Source organism: Camelus ferus, chromosome 31, assembly GCF_009834535.1.
Source record: "Camelus ferus isolate YT-003-E chromosome 31, BCGSAC_Cfer_1.0, whole genome shotgun sequence".
Lineage (NCBI taxonomy): Eukaryota > Metazoa > Chordata > Mammalia > Artiodactyla > Camelidae > Camelus > Camelus ferus.
In genome coordinates this window covers 6,360,982-6,378,885 of record NC_045726.1, presented here as the reverse complement: position 1 = coordinate 6,378,885, position 17,904 = coordinate 6,360,982, and the positions used below count along the sequence as shown (strand labels likewise).

The following is a 17,904-nucleotide window of genomic DNA, read 5'->3' as shown; positions in this document are numbered from 1 at the left end:
GCATTTTCAGTGCCATGAGACACTTTTCCATTGGCACAGATCAAAGAACATCAGTCAAAGGACTAGACCCCAGAAACCTTTATAGGAATGTCCAGTTTGCTTTCTTAAAAAAAAAAAAAAAAAAAGACTTAAATTATCTATTCATAGTATTAAAAGCATTTGTACAACTTTCTTCTGACATGCTATGTGCAAATTTTCCTTTCTCAACATGGAAAGGATTCCAGTTGTATTTGAAACATGCAAAGATAAAATTAGTCTCTCCATTCATATATGATTTCATTGATACAGGCATGCAACAAATATTGAGTGACTAATGGCAGACTGAGGGTACAAAGTCCTACTCTGAAGGAGTTTACGGCCTGGAAATTCTGAATGGAATGGTTAATGGTTATAAAAACGTGTTTCTTTAGCTTGGTCATTCTTCGCACTACTACCTTTAATTAAAAATTTAAGGTTACTTTTTTTTTTAATTTTGTTTTTTTATTGAAGTGTAGTTGACATACAATGTTAGTTTCAGGTGCACAGCAAAGTAATTCTGTTATATGTACACATACACGTAGACATTTTTTCAGATTCTTTTCCATTATATGTTATCACAAGAAGTTGAATATAGTTCCCTGAGCTATACAGTTGGTTCTTGGTGTTTATCTATTTTATATACAGTAATGTGTGTCTGTTTAAGGTTACATTCTATAAGTATTTTCAGATATCCCTTATTTTTTCCTAGTAGAATTTTGTGAAAACACTCTGTTTCTGGGTATCTGCTGTTTAGTGTTATGCCACAGTGGGTGACATGATGAACTTCTCAAGAGAGTCACTGCAGTGATTCATCCGAGTTGATTCCTTATGTGAAAGGAAGGAAGGAAAGAAGGAAGGAAAAATGAAAATGCTAATGAGCATTGCTACCCATGAAGCTCTTTACAGATAATGTATAATAAGAAAAGAAAAAATAAGTTAAAAATTTGGGGGGCAGCAATTTGGAAACACAGAAAGGAGGGAAAGTAAGATATAGACAGAATTGCATGACAAATCAGAATTATTTTTAACCAAAGTTGGGAAAACAGGAGGTTAATAATGCATCAATGCAATCTAAGGAAAATCCTCAATTACATAAGCTAATGACTGAGATCTTAAATAAGATAAGTTATCAAGAGGAAATAACTTACTGCAATTCCTTATTTCAACATTAAACAAAATTTCCACCACCCATTGCCCTCATGAAGTCTTCCAAGCAACTTGAACTATGTCTCTGGCCTAGAAACAGGTCAATTAAGTCCATGATTGCAAAGGAATATAGAATGTCTGATTTCATGTGTCATTAAACGCTTAATAACCAAGGAAACCAATCAAGGGGAGAGAGTTCAAAGCTGCTGAATTTGAGGTTTTAGATTTTATTTTGTGTCTTTAATTTTGAAATCTCAGCATTAGACATCAGAGTTTTCCCGTTACGTTTTTCTTTCCTTCAGTCTCAAGTGGCTGTTTATTGAATTCGCTGTGTTATACATGTACATTTTAAAGTGCAGAATGTTTTGCTTCATAGCTTTTAAAAAAAAAAGTTGATTGCACAGACAAAAGGTATCGGGAATGAGAATTCACACCTGCATACAAGTAGGCATTTTGGAGAACTACACCATTTTAAATCTGCATTCTCATACTGTAGGGTCAGCGAGTTAAAAGAGGGGCTTTACCACCTAGAATTTCCATCAGCGTGCATTTACTCGTCATGCAGAGTGTGGGTCCTGTAGTTTTACCACAGCACAGTCTCACCCAGCAACTCACAGCAGCTCCAGACTAGTCCTCCGCCTCCGTCCAGACCACTGTCTCCCACCTGGTTCAGAGCTTGTTGGGTGGCTTTACCTACGATTCCGTAAAGTCCCTTCTTTCTTAATAAGTTAGAAGAATAGCTGTTTCAAAGCATAAAATACAAGAAAATGACGGACTGAAGGACCGAATGCTCGAGTTTTGTGGGAGGGGTTTCATCAGAGCGCACGCTGTCATCCCCCCAGAGAGCAGTGGGGAGCTACATAGGGACCACTGAGTGTTCCCCAAGCCCCACGTGTCCTTCGCTGACACACAACTTCAGTGCGTTTCCCAGATGTTCTTCCTGGGATCATGCGACTGACTTCTGGCCAGTGGAAGTTCTGCACACCACTTGCAGGCGTGGCCCCTGAACATCATTTTCTACCGTCCTCCATGGTCTATCCTTTCCTTTGACCATCGGATGCTTGGAAATCAGGGGAAAACGGAGGTTTGGGAATGGAGGAGGCCCTCTGAGGGCGTGTGTGGAATCGTGCCCTTCTTCCTCCCACTGCAGCTCACTGGACTGTGACCTGAGTGGGAACGTAGCCTCACTTACATCACACCCCTGGGGTTTGGGTTGTCTGTCATAGACATTAATACACCATGAGTAACACAGGTGTAAAGGAAGACGGTGAGATGGAGAAAGAAAATATTTTTGCTTTATGGTTTGCCACTAATGCCACGTTACCCTGCGTGGACATGAACATAGCAAAATCAGGACCACGTGATGTAAGTGCCGGACAGAAACAAAAAGTTACCAAACCAATATATTAAGGCCCAAATACACTTGAGTACCTTGCTATCATCCATCTTTTTTCCTCCAGCAAGTTCTGCACGTCTGTCTCACCTGTCCCCAGACAGATAGCGGCCGCCTTGCCCGTGGAACCCCACGTCCATGTCTTTGACTCAGCATTTCCCCCTTGGGCTGCGTGGCTTCCTTCCCCTGCATTCCTTTTCTGAGTTGTTAGAATTATGTCCTGTTTTCCAGAAATCGTTGATAGCCACTTCTTTGAAATTGATCAGTCTGCACGGGGAGGTAGACTCCATTATTTCAGCATAAAAATAAAAGATAGTTTTTAAAAAAAAAAAAACTAATTTTGTTCTTGTTAAGAAGTAATATTTTCATTTGTGTGGGTGTTTTTTCCCCCTACCAGATGTTGCAATATGTTACAGTGGTCTGGTCATCACAACCAGAACAGCGAAGATGCCACCCAGACAGGCCAATGGGTGGAAACAGAAGATCTGGGAGCAGGTAGGGGGCATAACAGGAGACCCAGAGGGGCAGAGAAGTGCCACTCTTCAGTTTGCTGTGGTTTTATACATGTGTGGGTATTTCCGAGGCTTCTGTATGGGTATCTCCTGCTCTGTTTTGTGTTTTTTTCCCTTTTTTACTGTGTCTTTTTTTTTTTTTTTTCAAGTACGATAGCGTGATGGCAAAGTCTCCAGAATGGCTTGCAGTCTTTCCTGCCTCCTAGTTCACCCCTCACCGTGTGGTCCGCTCCCTGGTCTGGTCTGTGGGCCACGGGACACAGCAGGAGTGGTGGCGGCTCGTCAGGTTGTGGTCTGAGCTGTGGTTTCCATCTCAGGATCTCTCTCTCTTTTCTCTCTTTCTCTCGGCTCCCTTGCTCTGGGGAAGCAGGCCATTACGCAAGGGGATGCTCAGGCAGGCAGCCTCTGGAGGAGCCCCCATGACTAGCAACCAAGGCCTCCAGCCGACAGCCAGTGAGACCCGGGCCTGCGTACAGATACGTGAGCGGAGAGGTGGCTCTTCCCTCCCCGGAGCCTTCGGCGCCCACTGCTCAGGCGTCCGCGGGGCCAGAACACCCTGCTGTGCTACCCAGAGTCCTAAATCTCAGGAACCATGTGAGACAATGAATGTTTGTTGCTTTAAGCTGCTCTGCTAAATTGGGGGGTAATTTGTCACACAACAGATCATTAAAACACAAAGCACATCAATCAAATCAATAAAATGAATAGGGGTCAATGATTAGTAAATTAGGTGACTTGACAACTTTTGACACTTACTTTTCATCTTAATTGTTTTCCTCAAAATTAATTCCTTCGAGTCAAACATGAGGTTATCAACAGGACATTAGAAAAATTAACATTTAGCTTTGGGAAGTAAAATGTAACTGTAGCATTATTCTCCATTTTATTAAACTCATTAAGTAGTATTGCAGTCTTTCTATTAAAAACCACGCTATGACTCTTTGGGAGAAAAGCTACTTCAAATTAGTCTGGAAACCATCATGTCTTTCTATGTGTGGTAATATGATGATGGCTTAGTAGAAGTTCCTAAGAGATGGACTGACTTAAACATATACTTAAGCATAAAATTATGAACAAATAATTCTTTTGTCATCCTAGAAGAGTTTATTCTGGTGACCGTCCTCTTTTATACTCCTAAGATTGTGTGCGATCTCTGTCATTTTTCGTGGTAAAGTTAAACGTCAACAGAGTGACTGAACGCTAGCAGTTTCTGAGGGAGTGAAGCCCTAAGTAACAAAGCTTTATTATGTGTGAGGGCGCTGGATGGGCTGACCTCCCAGCTTATGAGCAGCCTGCGTCCCTGCCAGGATTACAGCACCAATGTTTTCTGTGGTTCACTGAGGTTAGAATCCAGATTTTCGTACCAAATCGTCTCATTCTGGCCACAGTGGCCTCTTCACTTCCCCAGTCATCTGCCCTCCACTCAAATGACTGGGAATAATTGATTTTTCCAAAAGAATGTGAATAAATGTCTATTTTACAACATTCAGAAAAAAAATCTTAGACAAATCAAGGGCTTGTGTGTGGAAGGCAGAACTTTAAGCGTTTTTAGAAGCAGACATTGAGTTTATCCTCATGACTCTGGAGGAATTTCTTCATCAAAATACAAAAACTGCAAATAGCAAAGGAAAAGACTAGAAGATTTGTGAACTTTTCTCTCTTTTCTCTGAAGTATGATATTACTAAGAAGAAGTTTTAGGGAGAACAATGTGATCTAATAAGCTTCATTATTTTTGCAATTTTGGTGCAAATCTTAGTAATACAGAGTCAGAGATCTGGCTCCAAGATTATGTGTGTATGTGTGTGATTCTTGGTTTTAATGGCTGTTATAGCCTTATTTTTCTCATTCGTATTTTTCTTATATCCTGAATTTTCTCAATTACTGTTTTCTTTTTATACTGTGGTATCTTTGTAAATTGCTTCAAAACTAAGGGAATAGGGAATAAATGAATAAACAAGTCAAACAAGCCATTAGATTCAGATTATGCTGCCAAGAGAAAAATATTTCCAACTCAAGCCTTCAAAGAATTATAAAATTTTTATAATAAACAATGGATAATTTATGGAGACTTTCTGGCAATAATGAATGCAAATAGGGGTAAATCTTCTCCAGTTCACTCAGTTTTGGAATACGTAAACACCCAATACTCTCAGAGATGGGACACCAGACCTATGGGTAAGAGATAGTATCTCCTGGTCCCCTACAGATGCAGTGTGTCAGACCATCTCATTAATTTTTAGCAGATTGGGTCTTGTATTGCAGTTGCTAAATTGGAGGAATCACATACCCAGACTCCACCTGCGCTTCCTGTAAGATTTCTCAGAATACGGAGGAGCACGAGGGACTGGCTTTTGTTCCTCACAACTCCCCTCTGTTCCACGATGCAGAAGGTACAAAGCTTTCATCAGCAATTACTGACTACCTTTATTGTCCTGCCCATGTGGGAGCTCTGAAAGACTTTGAAATTTGTTCAAGTAACAGAGGAGAGTGCACGGTGCAGCCTTCTGTATTAAACAAAGAATAAGAGAAAAATACTCACTTCTATCAAAGGCGCAAGCACAACACAAATAAAACAGGCACAAGCCAGGAAGCCAGTAGGAGACCAGGGACAGATGATCAAAATCAGGTTCTTTAGAGGTGAATGGTATAAAGAAAATACAGCATTATTTGCAACAGAATTTTTATAAAAGAAAGATCATCCTGAATAGACTATTAGCCAGACTCTTCTTCACAAACTAAGTCCCAGACGGTGGCTCAGTTCATAATGACTCCAGCAGGACCATGTGCAACACTGAGCAGAAGACGTCCCCCACATCTTGTCACTGTCACATTCAGGCCAACCCCAGTCATCCCCAAGCAATAAATTCCTACATCCTAATTTATTAAGGAGCCATGAGTATCTCATATTTTTTCCCATAAAAATATGGGAGATATTTTAGAGATGGAGGTATGTTAGAAAAATCCCAAAGACTGCTTAATAATTCTTTATTGCCGTTCATTAATGTCATTTTATCAGTTGAGAAAATTCCAACCCTAAGTGAGAAGCCCACATCATTCTAGACTTATTCGTAACTCTCAGGGACCTAAGTATTTTATGTGAATATCACTCTATTCCAAAAGTATAAAATGATTTACTTCTTTGACACTGAAAAAGTGAAATGTCTAATTAAAGAACAGATTCAAGATTTATGATGACACCTGACAGAGAATATAAGAACTTCCTAAATTTAATGCGCAACTACAGACCGTACCAATTGATTGTGTTAGCATAAGTGTCAAAGTAAGATTTGGGACACCTGAAAGTCATGCTCGGGAGAGAAGAAAATAATTAGTGCATCGTTCCCCGTTGGTATTCATGGGGATCGTTAAGGCGGGTCGCAAATTCTTTCTCAACACGCGGTGGGGTTATATTTCCTGTGTGCTTAGAATTAGGGGTGGCAGGTGATGTCTCTGCCTAGAGAAAGTGAAGTCTCCATGAGGCGGACTCCCCCACCACGTCCGGTCTCCTGCTGGCCTGGGGGCTGACAATATGTGAGGTGGCAGCCACTCGGCCAGCTGGGCTCATCAAAGCCACAGTCCTCCTTCCAACCTACAACAGAAATAGAACAGGAGCAAGACTCGACCCACATGTGTGCTTTCAGCCGCCGAGATCCTGGAGTCTGTCTGCGAGTCACAACCTAGCCTCTCCTGTTATTGTACCATCCACGAAAGTGTGCGAGAATCACATCATCACAAGGGAAATAAAGACAGGTTGTTATTCCCATCATGAACCACGTGTAGTTGGCAGGAGAAAGAGACCCCAAACTGTGTCCGTTATTTGACTGTTACACAGTTGTGGCTGGTGTGGATTATCACACAGCCACATCAGGCAGCTCAGTGTGCACCCCCTTGCATGTGTTTATGTTAAATGAAGAGGAAAAATATTAGGTAGTTATTTTTTAAAATAGTTTATTCCCTTTCCATTTGGGCTTATTTAATCTTCCTGACCAGAAATGAGCCAGGGTAGCAACTTGGGAGTCCTTTGATTTCCTCATTTTTAAAATGCAGATTAGATCGTCAATACTATTGGCTTTATTTAAAGTTTTATTTTTCTGATTTTAGGAGGAAAGGTTTCTCATTGATCTCATTCAAAGCCATGTCCCTGGTACCTAGAATAATGCACCAAATAATTAGACCAAAAATATTTTTGAATGTATGAATGAATGAATCTGTGTTTTTGCCAGAAGTGTTTATTATCAATAAACAGTTAACAGTCTGATCTAATGTGGCCCTCCCAAACCTCAAATGCTATTTTATTTTATTTATTTATTTATTTTATTTTATTTTATTTTTATTTTTATTTTATTTTTAATTGAAGTAGAGTTGGTTTACAATGTTAATTTCTGGTGTACAACATAGTGATTCAGTTTTATATATATATAAATATATATAAAATATCTTATATATATATATATATATATAAGATATTGAGTATAGTTCCCTGTGCTGTACAGTAGGTCCTTGTTGTTTATTTTATATATAGTAGTTTTTTTCTGCTAATCCCAAACTCCTAATTTATCCCTCCCTCAATTCCCCCACCCCAGTAACAGTAAGTTTGTTTTCTATGTCTGTGAGCCTGTTTCTGTTTTGTAAATAAGTTCATTTGCCTCATTTTTTTAGATTCCACATCTAAGTGATATCATATGGTGTTTGTCTCTCTCTTTCTGGCTTACTTCACTTGGTATGATCATCTCTAAATGCATCTGTGCTGCTGCAAATGGCACTATTTCACTCTTTTTTATGGCTGAGTAGTATTCCATTGTATAAGTATATCACAGCGTCTTTATCCAGTCGTCTGTCCGTGGACATTTAGGTTGCTTCCATGTCTTGGCTGTTGTGCTGCTGTGAGCATTGAGGTGTCTGTATCTTTTTGGATTAGAGTTTTCTCTGGATATTTGCCTAGGAGTGGGCATGCTGGAAAGGATACTTTATTTCTAATAGAAGTTTCATGCTGTTTAAATGCTGATAATGAAAGAATATTTATATGACAGGGGAGTGGGACTCTTTAAATTGTAAAAGCCATCTCAGTACACAAGAGAGGACGTAGAAACCAATACGGGGCTTCCTCTCGCAGACGCACCACTGCCGGGACTCCCATAGAAGATGATGGTGTATTGGCACACTTGTGACACAGCTCTGCTCTGGTGTGTCAGGGGAGCCACTGGGAATGACAGAGTGTCTTGAAGGCACAGTGCAGTGGTATTCTAGTTACAGCGAGTTGAGGACCTCCCGTACAAGGCACTTCACATACCTTGCATGCGTGACATCTGTTTAACAGCCTTCTGGGATGGGTGCCATTTCTCCAGCTTTTTCCTGAAGGAAACTGAGGCTTTGAGTCATGTGGAGTTCTCTCTAGGTCCGTGTAAGTGGGAAGTGGCAGGGCCAGGTTTGAATCTAGGACTGAGCCCAAATCTCACGTTCTCTGTAAACAGGGAGACAGAGGGGCTTCTGTGTCCATAACTGACTTCGAAGGTTAAAGGACTGTTTATGGGAGAGAGAGGAGCAGTTTCTGATGCTCCAAGAGGCCAGTCTGTTTCTTCTGAGTGGAATCGTGAAGGAAGACAGACTTTATATTTCAGAATTAGGAAGAAATGATCATCTCATGAAGAAGGTAGGATTTCCCACCCAGATGGTGTTTAGCAAGTGATGACTTCTTAGGGAATTTTAGAAGAGACTGCTGCTTGGATAACCTCCACTCCCTCCCAGCCTCAAAAATATGATGTGATAGTACGTAAAAAGCACAAGAAATTTCTGTTAGAAATACCGTGTCTCTTACACGGCTTTCCTCAGGAGGGATCTGCGTTTTAGACTCATGACACGCGGACGGAGGGCCCGTTTCCACGAGAGAAGTTTCAGCGGCTCTCCGAAGAGTTCACAGGTGCCCTTCTTGGAAGACTGCCCGGTTATTCTGGAGCTTCCAGGACCTGGTCAGAAATACATTCGTTCTGGAGGATCAAAATACAGTCTCAACCCTCCACCAGCAGCAGGATTGGACTAGAACAAAGAGGGTCTATTACTCTCCTCAGTCCTTTCCAAAGAAGTAAATGGACATCAGTTAACACGGACTTTTAGAACCCGTGGGTTGTCCGACCTTGGGGGAGGATGGCTTCAGTCATTTTCAATGGGGTCTTGGTGTGTGTGTGTGTAAGAGAAAGAACTGTGTTTATTTTCAAATTTCTTCCTGTGTTTTACTACTTTTTTAGGGGGAATAATACCCCTTTCCTTTTCCCACCACCTCCTTGCTAAGTAAATACACTTCCATTTTCTGCTCTGGAATAGCAACTACTCTTACAAATCCAGGATTCGCTGAGAAGAAGATGTTCATCCTTGCGAGAGCACAGGAGGATTAGCAGAAAGCGCCTGCCCCTGAGCAGCTTTGAGAAATTGCAGTGCTGAGCATCCTCCCGGCTGCCTCCGCCCCTTGCCTCTCGGGTGCCCTAGTGAGCCTCCAGTCCTGTGAGGAGACTGAAATGATTACACAGCTGCCGCCCGTCATCCCCTTGGTTTCTCATCCCCCAGACTGAAGGTGATAAAGAAGCCAACCCGAGCCGTGCCGGGGCAGGAAATCCTAGATGTGGATGTGACCTTTCAGTCACTCGCAGAGCCTCTCCCTGTTCCTTGGCTAAAGGTGACTTTTATTATGAAGGAGGAAGGATGATTGAAGGCAGAGGGAACGTCTGGTGGATCCGGGTTCTAGATAATTCTGCCATTAATAGCATTCATTATTTGGGAGAGGAATTGAGCACGTAGCTATCAGTCAGATTTGCCCAGCGGGGTCTACCTGGATGAAATATCTGTGATTTCTCTCCTACCCCAGCCTTTCTACGATTTTTGAAAAGCCTATTGTGTATGTGATGGGTGATCAGTAGAAGCTTATTGAATAAAAAAAATGATACCATGTGACTGGGAGACAATGACGGTACAGACCATGCTGTTTTCGCAATCTTTGATGTCCCTATTTTGAGACAAGTGCTTGAGAGGTGGAACCATCTTAAAACTGAAGTCCTTTCAGGTCGGTAGGTCCACTGGTAACGATCCGAGACAGACTCAGCACATGCCTCATTGTGCTTCATAATAAGAGTGTCCGTGCCCATTTCTTCTCTGGTGAGCCCCAAAAGGTAACACGGTATTTGAGAGGATATTCTCAGGATGCAGACTGCTGGACTCCAGCTCCATAGCTTACTGACTTTATCCCCTTGAATGAGTTTCTTGATTTCCTCATCTGTAAATTGGGGATCACTCCTAGGGCCATTGGGAGGACATGGGATAAATGTTGTAAGGTACTTAGCACAGTCCCTGACATACAGCAAGTAAATGAATGTCCATCATTGTTACTTCATCCCTCAGGGCAGAGGCTAAAAGGAAATATGTCCATATCGAAGTGTGACACTAATAAGTAAGCAGGGCGTGCGGCGTCCGTATCTGCACACTTACGTGTTCTTGAGGTTTTAGATTACCATGTATTTAAAAAAATTTTTTAACATGTTTCAATACTTATGATAAAATAAACAACAAAATACTACCCAGCGTATAGAAATACATACAGAATGGCTTTGTGAAGTATCACTGAAGCCAAGCCAGTTAAATTCTTCTCTCCCTCAAAGTATCTTTATGTCTTGAACACATACTCTCTCTCTAGGAAGTGCAGTCACTGCCTGTTAGTCGTCACCAGAACATCTGTTATTCTGAAATTCGGAGACGTAATGCCAAAGTTTGTAAATGGATTGACAAGCCTGAGCAGAGTTCAGAATATGATCCTAGAAGGTAAAGAAGAATTCTATGTAAATAGAGTTGGAAATCTCTTTGTGTTGAGCAGACAGTTCATACCTTCAGATTAACAATCTTCCAGACACAAAAGTCATTCAAGTTCCAGACAGTCCCTGGCAGATTATTTCAGTCACCACGTGGGCCAAAGAGTGGGCTTATGTATGTTCCCACTGAACGAGCAATGTCATATGTTACCAGTTTTCAGACTCCTTCAGTCAGCTTTCTACTGGAATTTTTTTTAAAAAAACAGCATTTAAATTTAACTTTTGTTCACCTTTCTTAAGACTTGTTTTTGTCTAGCAGGATTTTTATGCCTTTAGGTGCATATGAATTATTTATGCACCCAGATGATTTTCATTCTACATCCCCTTGCTGCGTTTTAAGTGAAAAGTTATGAGGGAATATTAAATAAGGCGAGAGCAAAACCAAGGGAAATGCAATAGAGTCGTGTGTGTGTACTGATAATACCAGCTGGCAAGTATTACCAGACTCAGCCAGAAAAAGAAAAAAACAACAAATATGAGATATTCCGTAGCTGCCTTCACTGGTGGTTCATTTTATATCCCCCTAAGGCAAGATTATTTCCTTGAAGACACGTTCTGTAATATAACCCGTTCCTACCTCTAATCTCCCTGCTCCAAATATCAGGTAGTTTCACTGAGTCATAATACGTTTTGTTAGCAGTGTCGGGGAAGGGACTAAATGAATGTTGGACCATCTGTAATGCCAGTGGACAAATTACCAAGTGTCATTTCTCCAAATCAAATGCATTTGCAAATCAAGCCCTGCAGTCGCTGCAAAAAAGCAGACAGTGCTAGACTCACATTTTACCTTCATTTTAAGTCGTAAATCCCCTTAGAGTGTCTTTTAAGCCCGCAGATACAGTTATGTGTCTTTTTCCATGCTGTTCACAGAGGAGTAGGAGAATGTGCCACACTTGCACTGTTCTGTCTTCACAAGGCCTTTCTCAAAGGACCATCTCTCTTAATCTTCCCCCAACACCATGAAGCGCGTGCATTCTTCTGTGCTGGAGCGACAGTTCTAGTTGGAAATCCCCCACTTAGCATTTTCATCTTCAGAATCTCCTCTCTGCAGTGAGCAGGCTTCTCTTTTGGCTTTCAAGTCAGGAATAAAAAGATGGAAATGGTGTTTCATGTCTAACTTGATCTTCTGTGTCTGTTACCTGACACCTGTTCCTTCCTTCCTTCCTTACCGTCAGCCACATAGTTTCTGTGTTAAACATTATACCTCACCCATGACAGAGCCAGAGCCCAGGAGAGCCCAGCAGGGCTGCTGGGAAGGAAGCCATCTGCTGACTTTCCGTTGGATCCTAGGAGGGTGCAGAGTAATATGTTTTGAGTGGCTTGTGGCGTTAAGATGACAAGACATGGGACACCAAGTAACCACAACAAACAATGAGTGATTTATTTTCTCCCTCTAGTACCTAAACCTGCTCCAATGCATCTATTAGAATCTATTTCTTTTTCTTTGGCAGCAAAAGAAAACATGCCCACAGGTCGAGTGACCAGGAACGGGCAGTAACGTGTTGAGGGCGGCGTGTGTGGAGCCTGGAAATCGCCAGCAGCCCCGCCATGTGATCTCTGCCCGTCCTCCATCCTCTTGGTGTTCTGTGATTTCTCTGTTGTAAGATATGCAGTGTCTTTTATCCACTGCAGTAAGAATAGGAAAAAATCTCTGAGACTCTTCCCCCTAGAGTTTTCTTGGGTGAGCATTTCAATTTTTTCTTTTTAAAGATCACAAATTTATTTAGTTTGAGATGTCAGCTGTGATATGGCTTCATTTCCCAGTCACCATGTGTCCTCTGTTTTAGCTGCTGGCATCATCCCATATTATTTTTTTGTCACCTGTGTAGAAAGGATTGGATCCCAGTCAGCCACTGTGTGCTTTCCCTTGGTGGAATACCTCTCTGAGCAGTTTATTTGAACTCCCCTCTTTTCTAGATTGCTCATGCTGGAAGATGTACTTACTAACTCTTCTCCAGTGATGATAAAACGGGTTGGAGTTGATAAATCTTCCCACGTACAGATTTTCAAAACTCCTATTGATCCATAGTGCTTTCATGTTAGAGAAAGAATTGAAGCATCAGGTCTAAAACAAGACAACTTCAGCCCCAGGGCTGAGGAGGCCGGCCAGCCGCTGGGGAGCTGTGATGTGAGGAGGCTTTCAGAACCTTCCCTCTGTGATTGATCAGTCACCCAGCCACACGGGGCATCCCCGCGAACGAAGGCGGTGGCCAGCGTGGGGCTGGTGCAACTCTGCGGCCCCGCAAGCAGCTCAGCCTGGCTGAGGCATGACTTGCCCTGACAGAGGGGCTGTCATAAGCCCCAAGGGTTGGGGCCTCTACGCAGTGGTCAGACCGAAGGCATTTTCTTGTCCCTCCAGAGACGGACAAGCGCGGGGAACCCAGAGTGAACTGCATGTCGACTTTAGCGCCACATCCTGGTCCGTCTGTTTTAGTGCTGTGATGGGAGTGACTTACTCCGGGCCACCAACAGAGGGGATTCGGGCTTTGACAATAGAGGCCCCACTTTAATCAGGAGCGGTCAGAATGTTCACACTGAAATCACGGGAATTCCCTGCATACGTTCAGTTTAAACCTGTTCACATAAAGACCGATGTTATTTTTAGCAGAAGTGCAGGAAGCATCTGAAAGCGAACAGGTGATGGTCCTGGTCCTGGCTGCCTGTCGGGGACCGCTGTGTGGGATGGGATGGGCAGACCTGGGCAGGGAAGTGGCTCCCATCTGCTCCAGGGGCCCCGTTCCCGGGGACTTCTCAGCCTCCCTGTTGCAGCCTTTTCACGGGCTGTGAGGCTGGCCGGCAGCAGGTCTGGCCCCGGGAGGAATGCTGGGGGCAGGATTTCAGGGGGTGTTGGGGGCTGTGGTGGCCACCGAGGCAAACCCTCTTCCTTAGCAAAAGTCTGCCCACGTGAGCGACATTGCTTTCTTCTCTTTTCAAGGTCTTTATGAAATTGCTCACGGACTGACTACATGAGTGCCTGTACTGTTTTTGTTTGTACATTTTTAGACCTTCAGAGCTCAAAGAGCTTGTCTCTGAACAGCATGAAGAGATCACCCCATTGTGTTGTGTGCCTGTGTGTTTAAAAATGTTTCATAGAAAATGTATACACGCAACTGACAAGCGATAGCCTCCTTTGACGTTCGTGTTACGTCTCTTAGTGCTCACAGTGAATGCAAAACAGGTGCTGGGAAGAGCCTAAGGCAGCTCCAGCAGGGGTAGCACATCTGTACTGTTACAATGACTTAGCAATTCCGGCTTAGCTGAGAGGCACGCCACGCGCGGGAGACTCCGCCCTGTCGCCGTCCATGGAAGTGCCCCTGCTCAGCTGGCGTGCTCCGGCTGGAGACGCCTGGTGCGTCCCTGCTTCCTCACTTCCTGGTCTGCTCGCTTTCCCCGAATGACACCACCGTGGGACTCTGCTAAGTTCTGACTTGCCTTCTGTTAAGAGGCTTATTTCTATTAAATGCCCTTTACCCCCAGTTTAAGCCATAAATGAAATCACACATTTTTGTAAACAGTGCTGAAGTCACCTATGTCTTTATGTCACAAAGGTACATTGACAATGCCTAGGGTACTCCTTTTTATTCTCAGCACTGCAACACACTTGGGGGAGAAGTTAACAAAACAGACTCAAAATCAGTTGAAAATCCTTTCAAAGGCTCAAAGTGCCAGTCAGATTCTTGCCAATATCAATTTATAGAAGGTAAGTTTGATTTCTGCTTCCAGAAGCTAAATTTCCAGTTCACTTGTCTCATTCTCTCCTCCCCAGCTTTAAAAAAATTTTTGTCTTGGATAAGATTTCAGTTCCCCGTGTACCATTCCTGCTTCCACTTAAAGGCTATAATTAGGTCTTTTGTGTTTTCTGACTGCAGTCCATTCCAGGCACTGGGTGAGGGCCAAGATACTGTCTCTGCAGGGCCTTCCCCCAGTGAAGGTGGAGGTAACAGCAGAATGATTGCTGGCTTTTGTAATGTGAATTATAATACACAAGGCAAAACAAATTCGCCTTAATATAAAATGGGTTGTAAGGTTTTATTTCATCAGCCACCTGTCAAGCGAACCCAATTATAAATTCCAAAATAATTTTTAATCTTTGCATTCATGTTTCTTCCCATTTTCATTCTCAAAAAACACATCGAATTTCCACCGACACCCTCCTTCTGTTTATGTATACTTCCACTTCTTAAAAGCGAGTAACCAGACTACTTTAAAGCACGGCTTCATTTTTTCCAGTATGTTTTTTTTTTTAAGGTCAGAGTTAGTACTCAGTTCAGCAAGTTGTAGAATTAGGTGCTGGGAAAAACACCCTTCTTCCTGGTTACTCTCACACGACATGGAGTCATCCTCTGTGCACTGAGAGAGTACAACTGGCATTGGGAAAAGCAGACCTGACCTTGTATCTTAGATCCAGCACAAGATTAAGTGTGGGGTCAGTATCTGAAAAATGCTTTGCCACCCCAAAACCCACAACAATCTTAACAATTTTGGGGTGAATCTTACATATTAACTCCCCTGTAATTAGGCAACTGAGAACTACAATCTGGGAAGATTTTAAGGTTATAAATTGGGGCAGGAAATCGTAATAAAAGCCAGCTTCCGGACTCTTCTGTGTTTTATTAACTGGAGGGAAAAGGGCACCCAGGATCGATCTCCTGAAGGGCGCGGTCTGTCTGCTCAGCTTTCCTGGGCCAGAGCCCACAGACCTCGCAGTGTTCTGCAGTGTGACCTTCCTTGCTTATTTGAACCCGTTTACCATCAGCGCCTCTGCTTCAGTCGGACTGTCCGTGAACCCGCCGTGCTTCCTCCTGCCTCTTGGCCATGCTCTATCTTTTCCCTGCACCACGCCGCCTGTGACCCTGCCTCCCTCCTCCCGGCCCTCTGTCCTCCGGGGCTCACTCTGGTCCTCGCCCCTCACTAAGCCTTCTCTTGATGCATGCAGTTAACATCCCTCGCTTCCTCCTCTGAACTCTGAAACTTGTGTCTTTACCGGCTCATATTTTTGTTTCCTTTGTATATGATCTTACCTTATGTGCTCCTATGGATGGCGTTTTATACCTTTATATCCACTGCCAGCAGCACCATGGATTTATACCTCCTATGGGACTGAATTGAGGTCAGAAGTGGCCAGTGGCTCCTTTTCTTCCCCGCTCACACCCTCGGTCTGGTGATTTGAATTAGAGACTAAGTGCTGTGGCCTGAATGCTCATGTCCCCGGCCCCAGATTTACACAGCACAGCCTTAATTCCCTCTGTAATGGTATTTGGCTGTGGGGCCCTTGGAGGTGAACAGGCCCAGAGGGTGGAGCCCCCACTCACAGGATTATGCTCTTACAGGAAACGCGAGAGAGGCAGGATGTCTCTGTGCAGCAGGTGAGGACACAGCAAGACGGCGGCTTCCAGAGCCGGAGGAGGGCCCTCACCAGCGGTTTGACCACGCTGGCGCTCTGGTCTTGGACTCGCAGCCTCAGAGCCGCGGCTTTTCTACTCCCATCACCCATCCTTTTGTTTTTTCCCTTGTAGTACCAACTTGTGAGTGTCCTTAAAGCACCATGTTGATTATGAAAATCCATTAATAAAATTTTTGCTGACTTTTCTCAACTGCCTACCAAATAAAGACCAGATTCTTTTATCTGACAGATGTATTCCAACCCATAACCTATGACTGCTCAGCTAGACATGAGAGGATACTTTCCACTCACACCGGACCACCCGATGCTCCCTGGCTCTGCTTTACTCCCCAGTGCGTTGGCCCTGCTGCTTTGGAGGCCAGCAGCGTCTTCTCTCAGCTCACCCTGTCAGACTCTCAGACTCCTCTGCGCCCTCCCAGGCCCGGCTCAGTGCCACCTGCTCTTGTCTTCCAGGAGCCTCCCTCCTCTCTCCCCCGGTACGCCTCCACCTGCTCTCCTGGACTGCCACACTCAGGATGGTTTAACTCTTGTCACCCATTTGACTCAGAGCACTTACACGTTGCGTTGCTGTTATTTCTGTTATCTTACCATTCCTACTGGAGGGAAGAAATGGAACGTGGCATCATCACTTCAGTGTGTCTTTGGGCAAGTTATAAATGTTCCCATGTTTTTGTTTCCTGATTAGTTGAGTGGCAATAGGCCCTTCCTGCCTATCTCACTTGTTTTTTTGAAAATAAAATAAATAAAACGAATTCATCTCATAAGAGATACTGCAAAGGACTACACGGCTCTTACTTATATCTTATTATAAGATTCGCTGAGACTCTCTCTGGATGGTCAGTACACAGTTGGGAGTTGGTGGGGAGGTGAGAGTCTTTATTCTGGAGAAGAATTACCTGTGAACGTGACCGGCATAGACACCAACCCAGTATTTTGTACTTTCACTTAGATGTTGAGTTGATGACCATTGTAACAGTTCTAAGAGCAGTAGGAAAAGGTGGAGTCATCGAGACGTAAAATGGTGTAACCACTTTGGGAAACAGTCTGGTGGTTTCTCAAATTGTTAAGCATAGAGTTACCATACGACCCAGCAATTCCACTCCTAGGAATCTACCCAAAAGAAACGAAAACATACGTTTAGACTAAAACTCGAACGTGAATGCTTATAGCAGTACTGTTCATCTCAGCCAAAGTATGGAAACAACCCAAATGTCCATGAAGTGCTGAACGGGTTAGCAAAATGTGGTAGGCCCACTCAGTGGGGCAGTGTTCTGCCGCGGAAAGCAGTGAAGCACTGAGACCCGCTACAACGTGGAGAAGCTTGAAAGCACTGTGCTAAGGGACAGAAGACAGTCATAACAGATCTCATGTTCTGTTCCCCATTTCTGTGAATGGCCGGAACAGGTAAATCCACATAGACAGAAATAGATTGGTGGTTATTTGTGGCTGGGAAAGGAGGAGTTGGGGTACAAAGTAGTGCTATCTAAAGGGAACAGGCCTTTTTTTTGAGGCGATGAAAATGTTCCAAAATTGGCAGTAGTGATGGTTGCACATATCTGTGAAAAAACTAAAAACCACTG

At 43.4% G+C, this 17,904-nt stretch overlaps 1 long non-coding RNA gene across 1 annotated transcript in view; it reads left to right on the top strand.

Moving 5' to 3' along the window:
• The window catches only part of LOC116660758, a 34,584-nt gene extending 17,480 nt beyond the window's left edge, over positions 1-17,104 (top strand). The window contains exons 2-3 of the long non-coding RNA XR_004316371.1: positions 16,251-16,445; positions 16,554-17,104. This is a non-coding gene — a long non-coding RNA (uncharacterized LOC116660758). The remainder of the gene's footprint in view (positions 1-16,250; positions 16,446-16,553) is intronic.
• Positions 17,105-17,904: the final 800 nt, after the last annotated feature.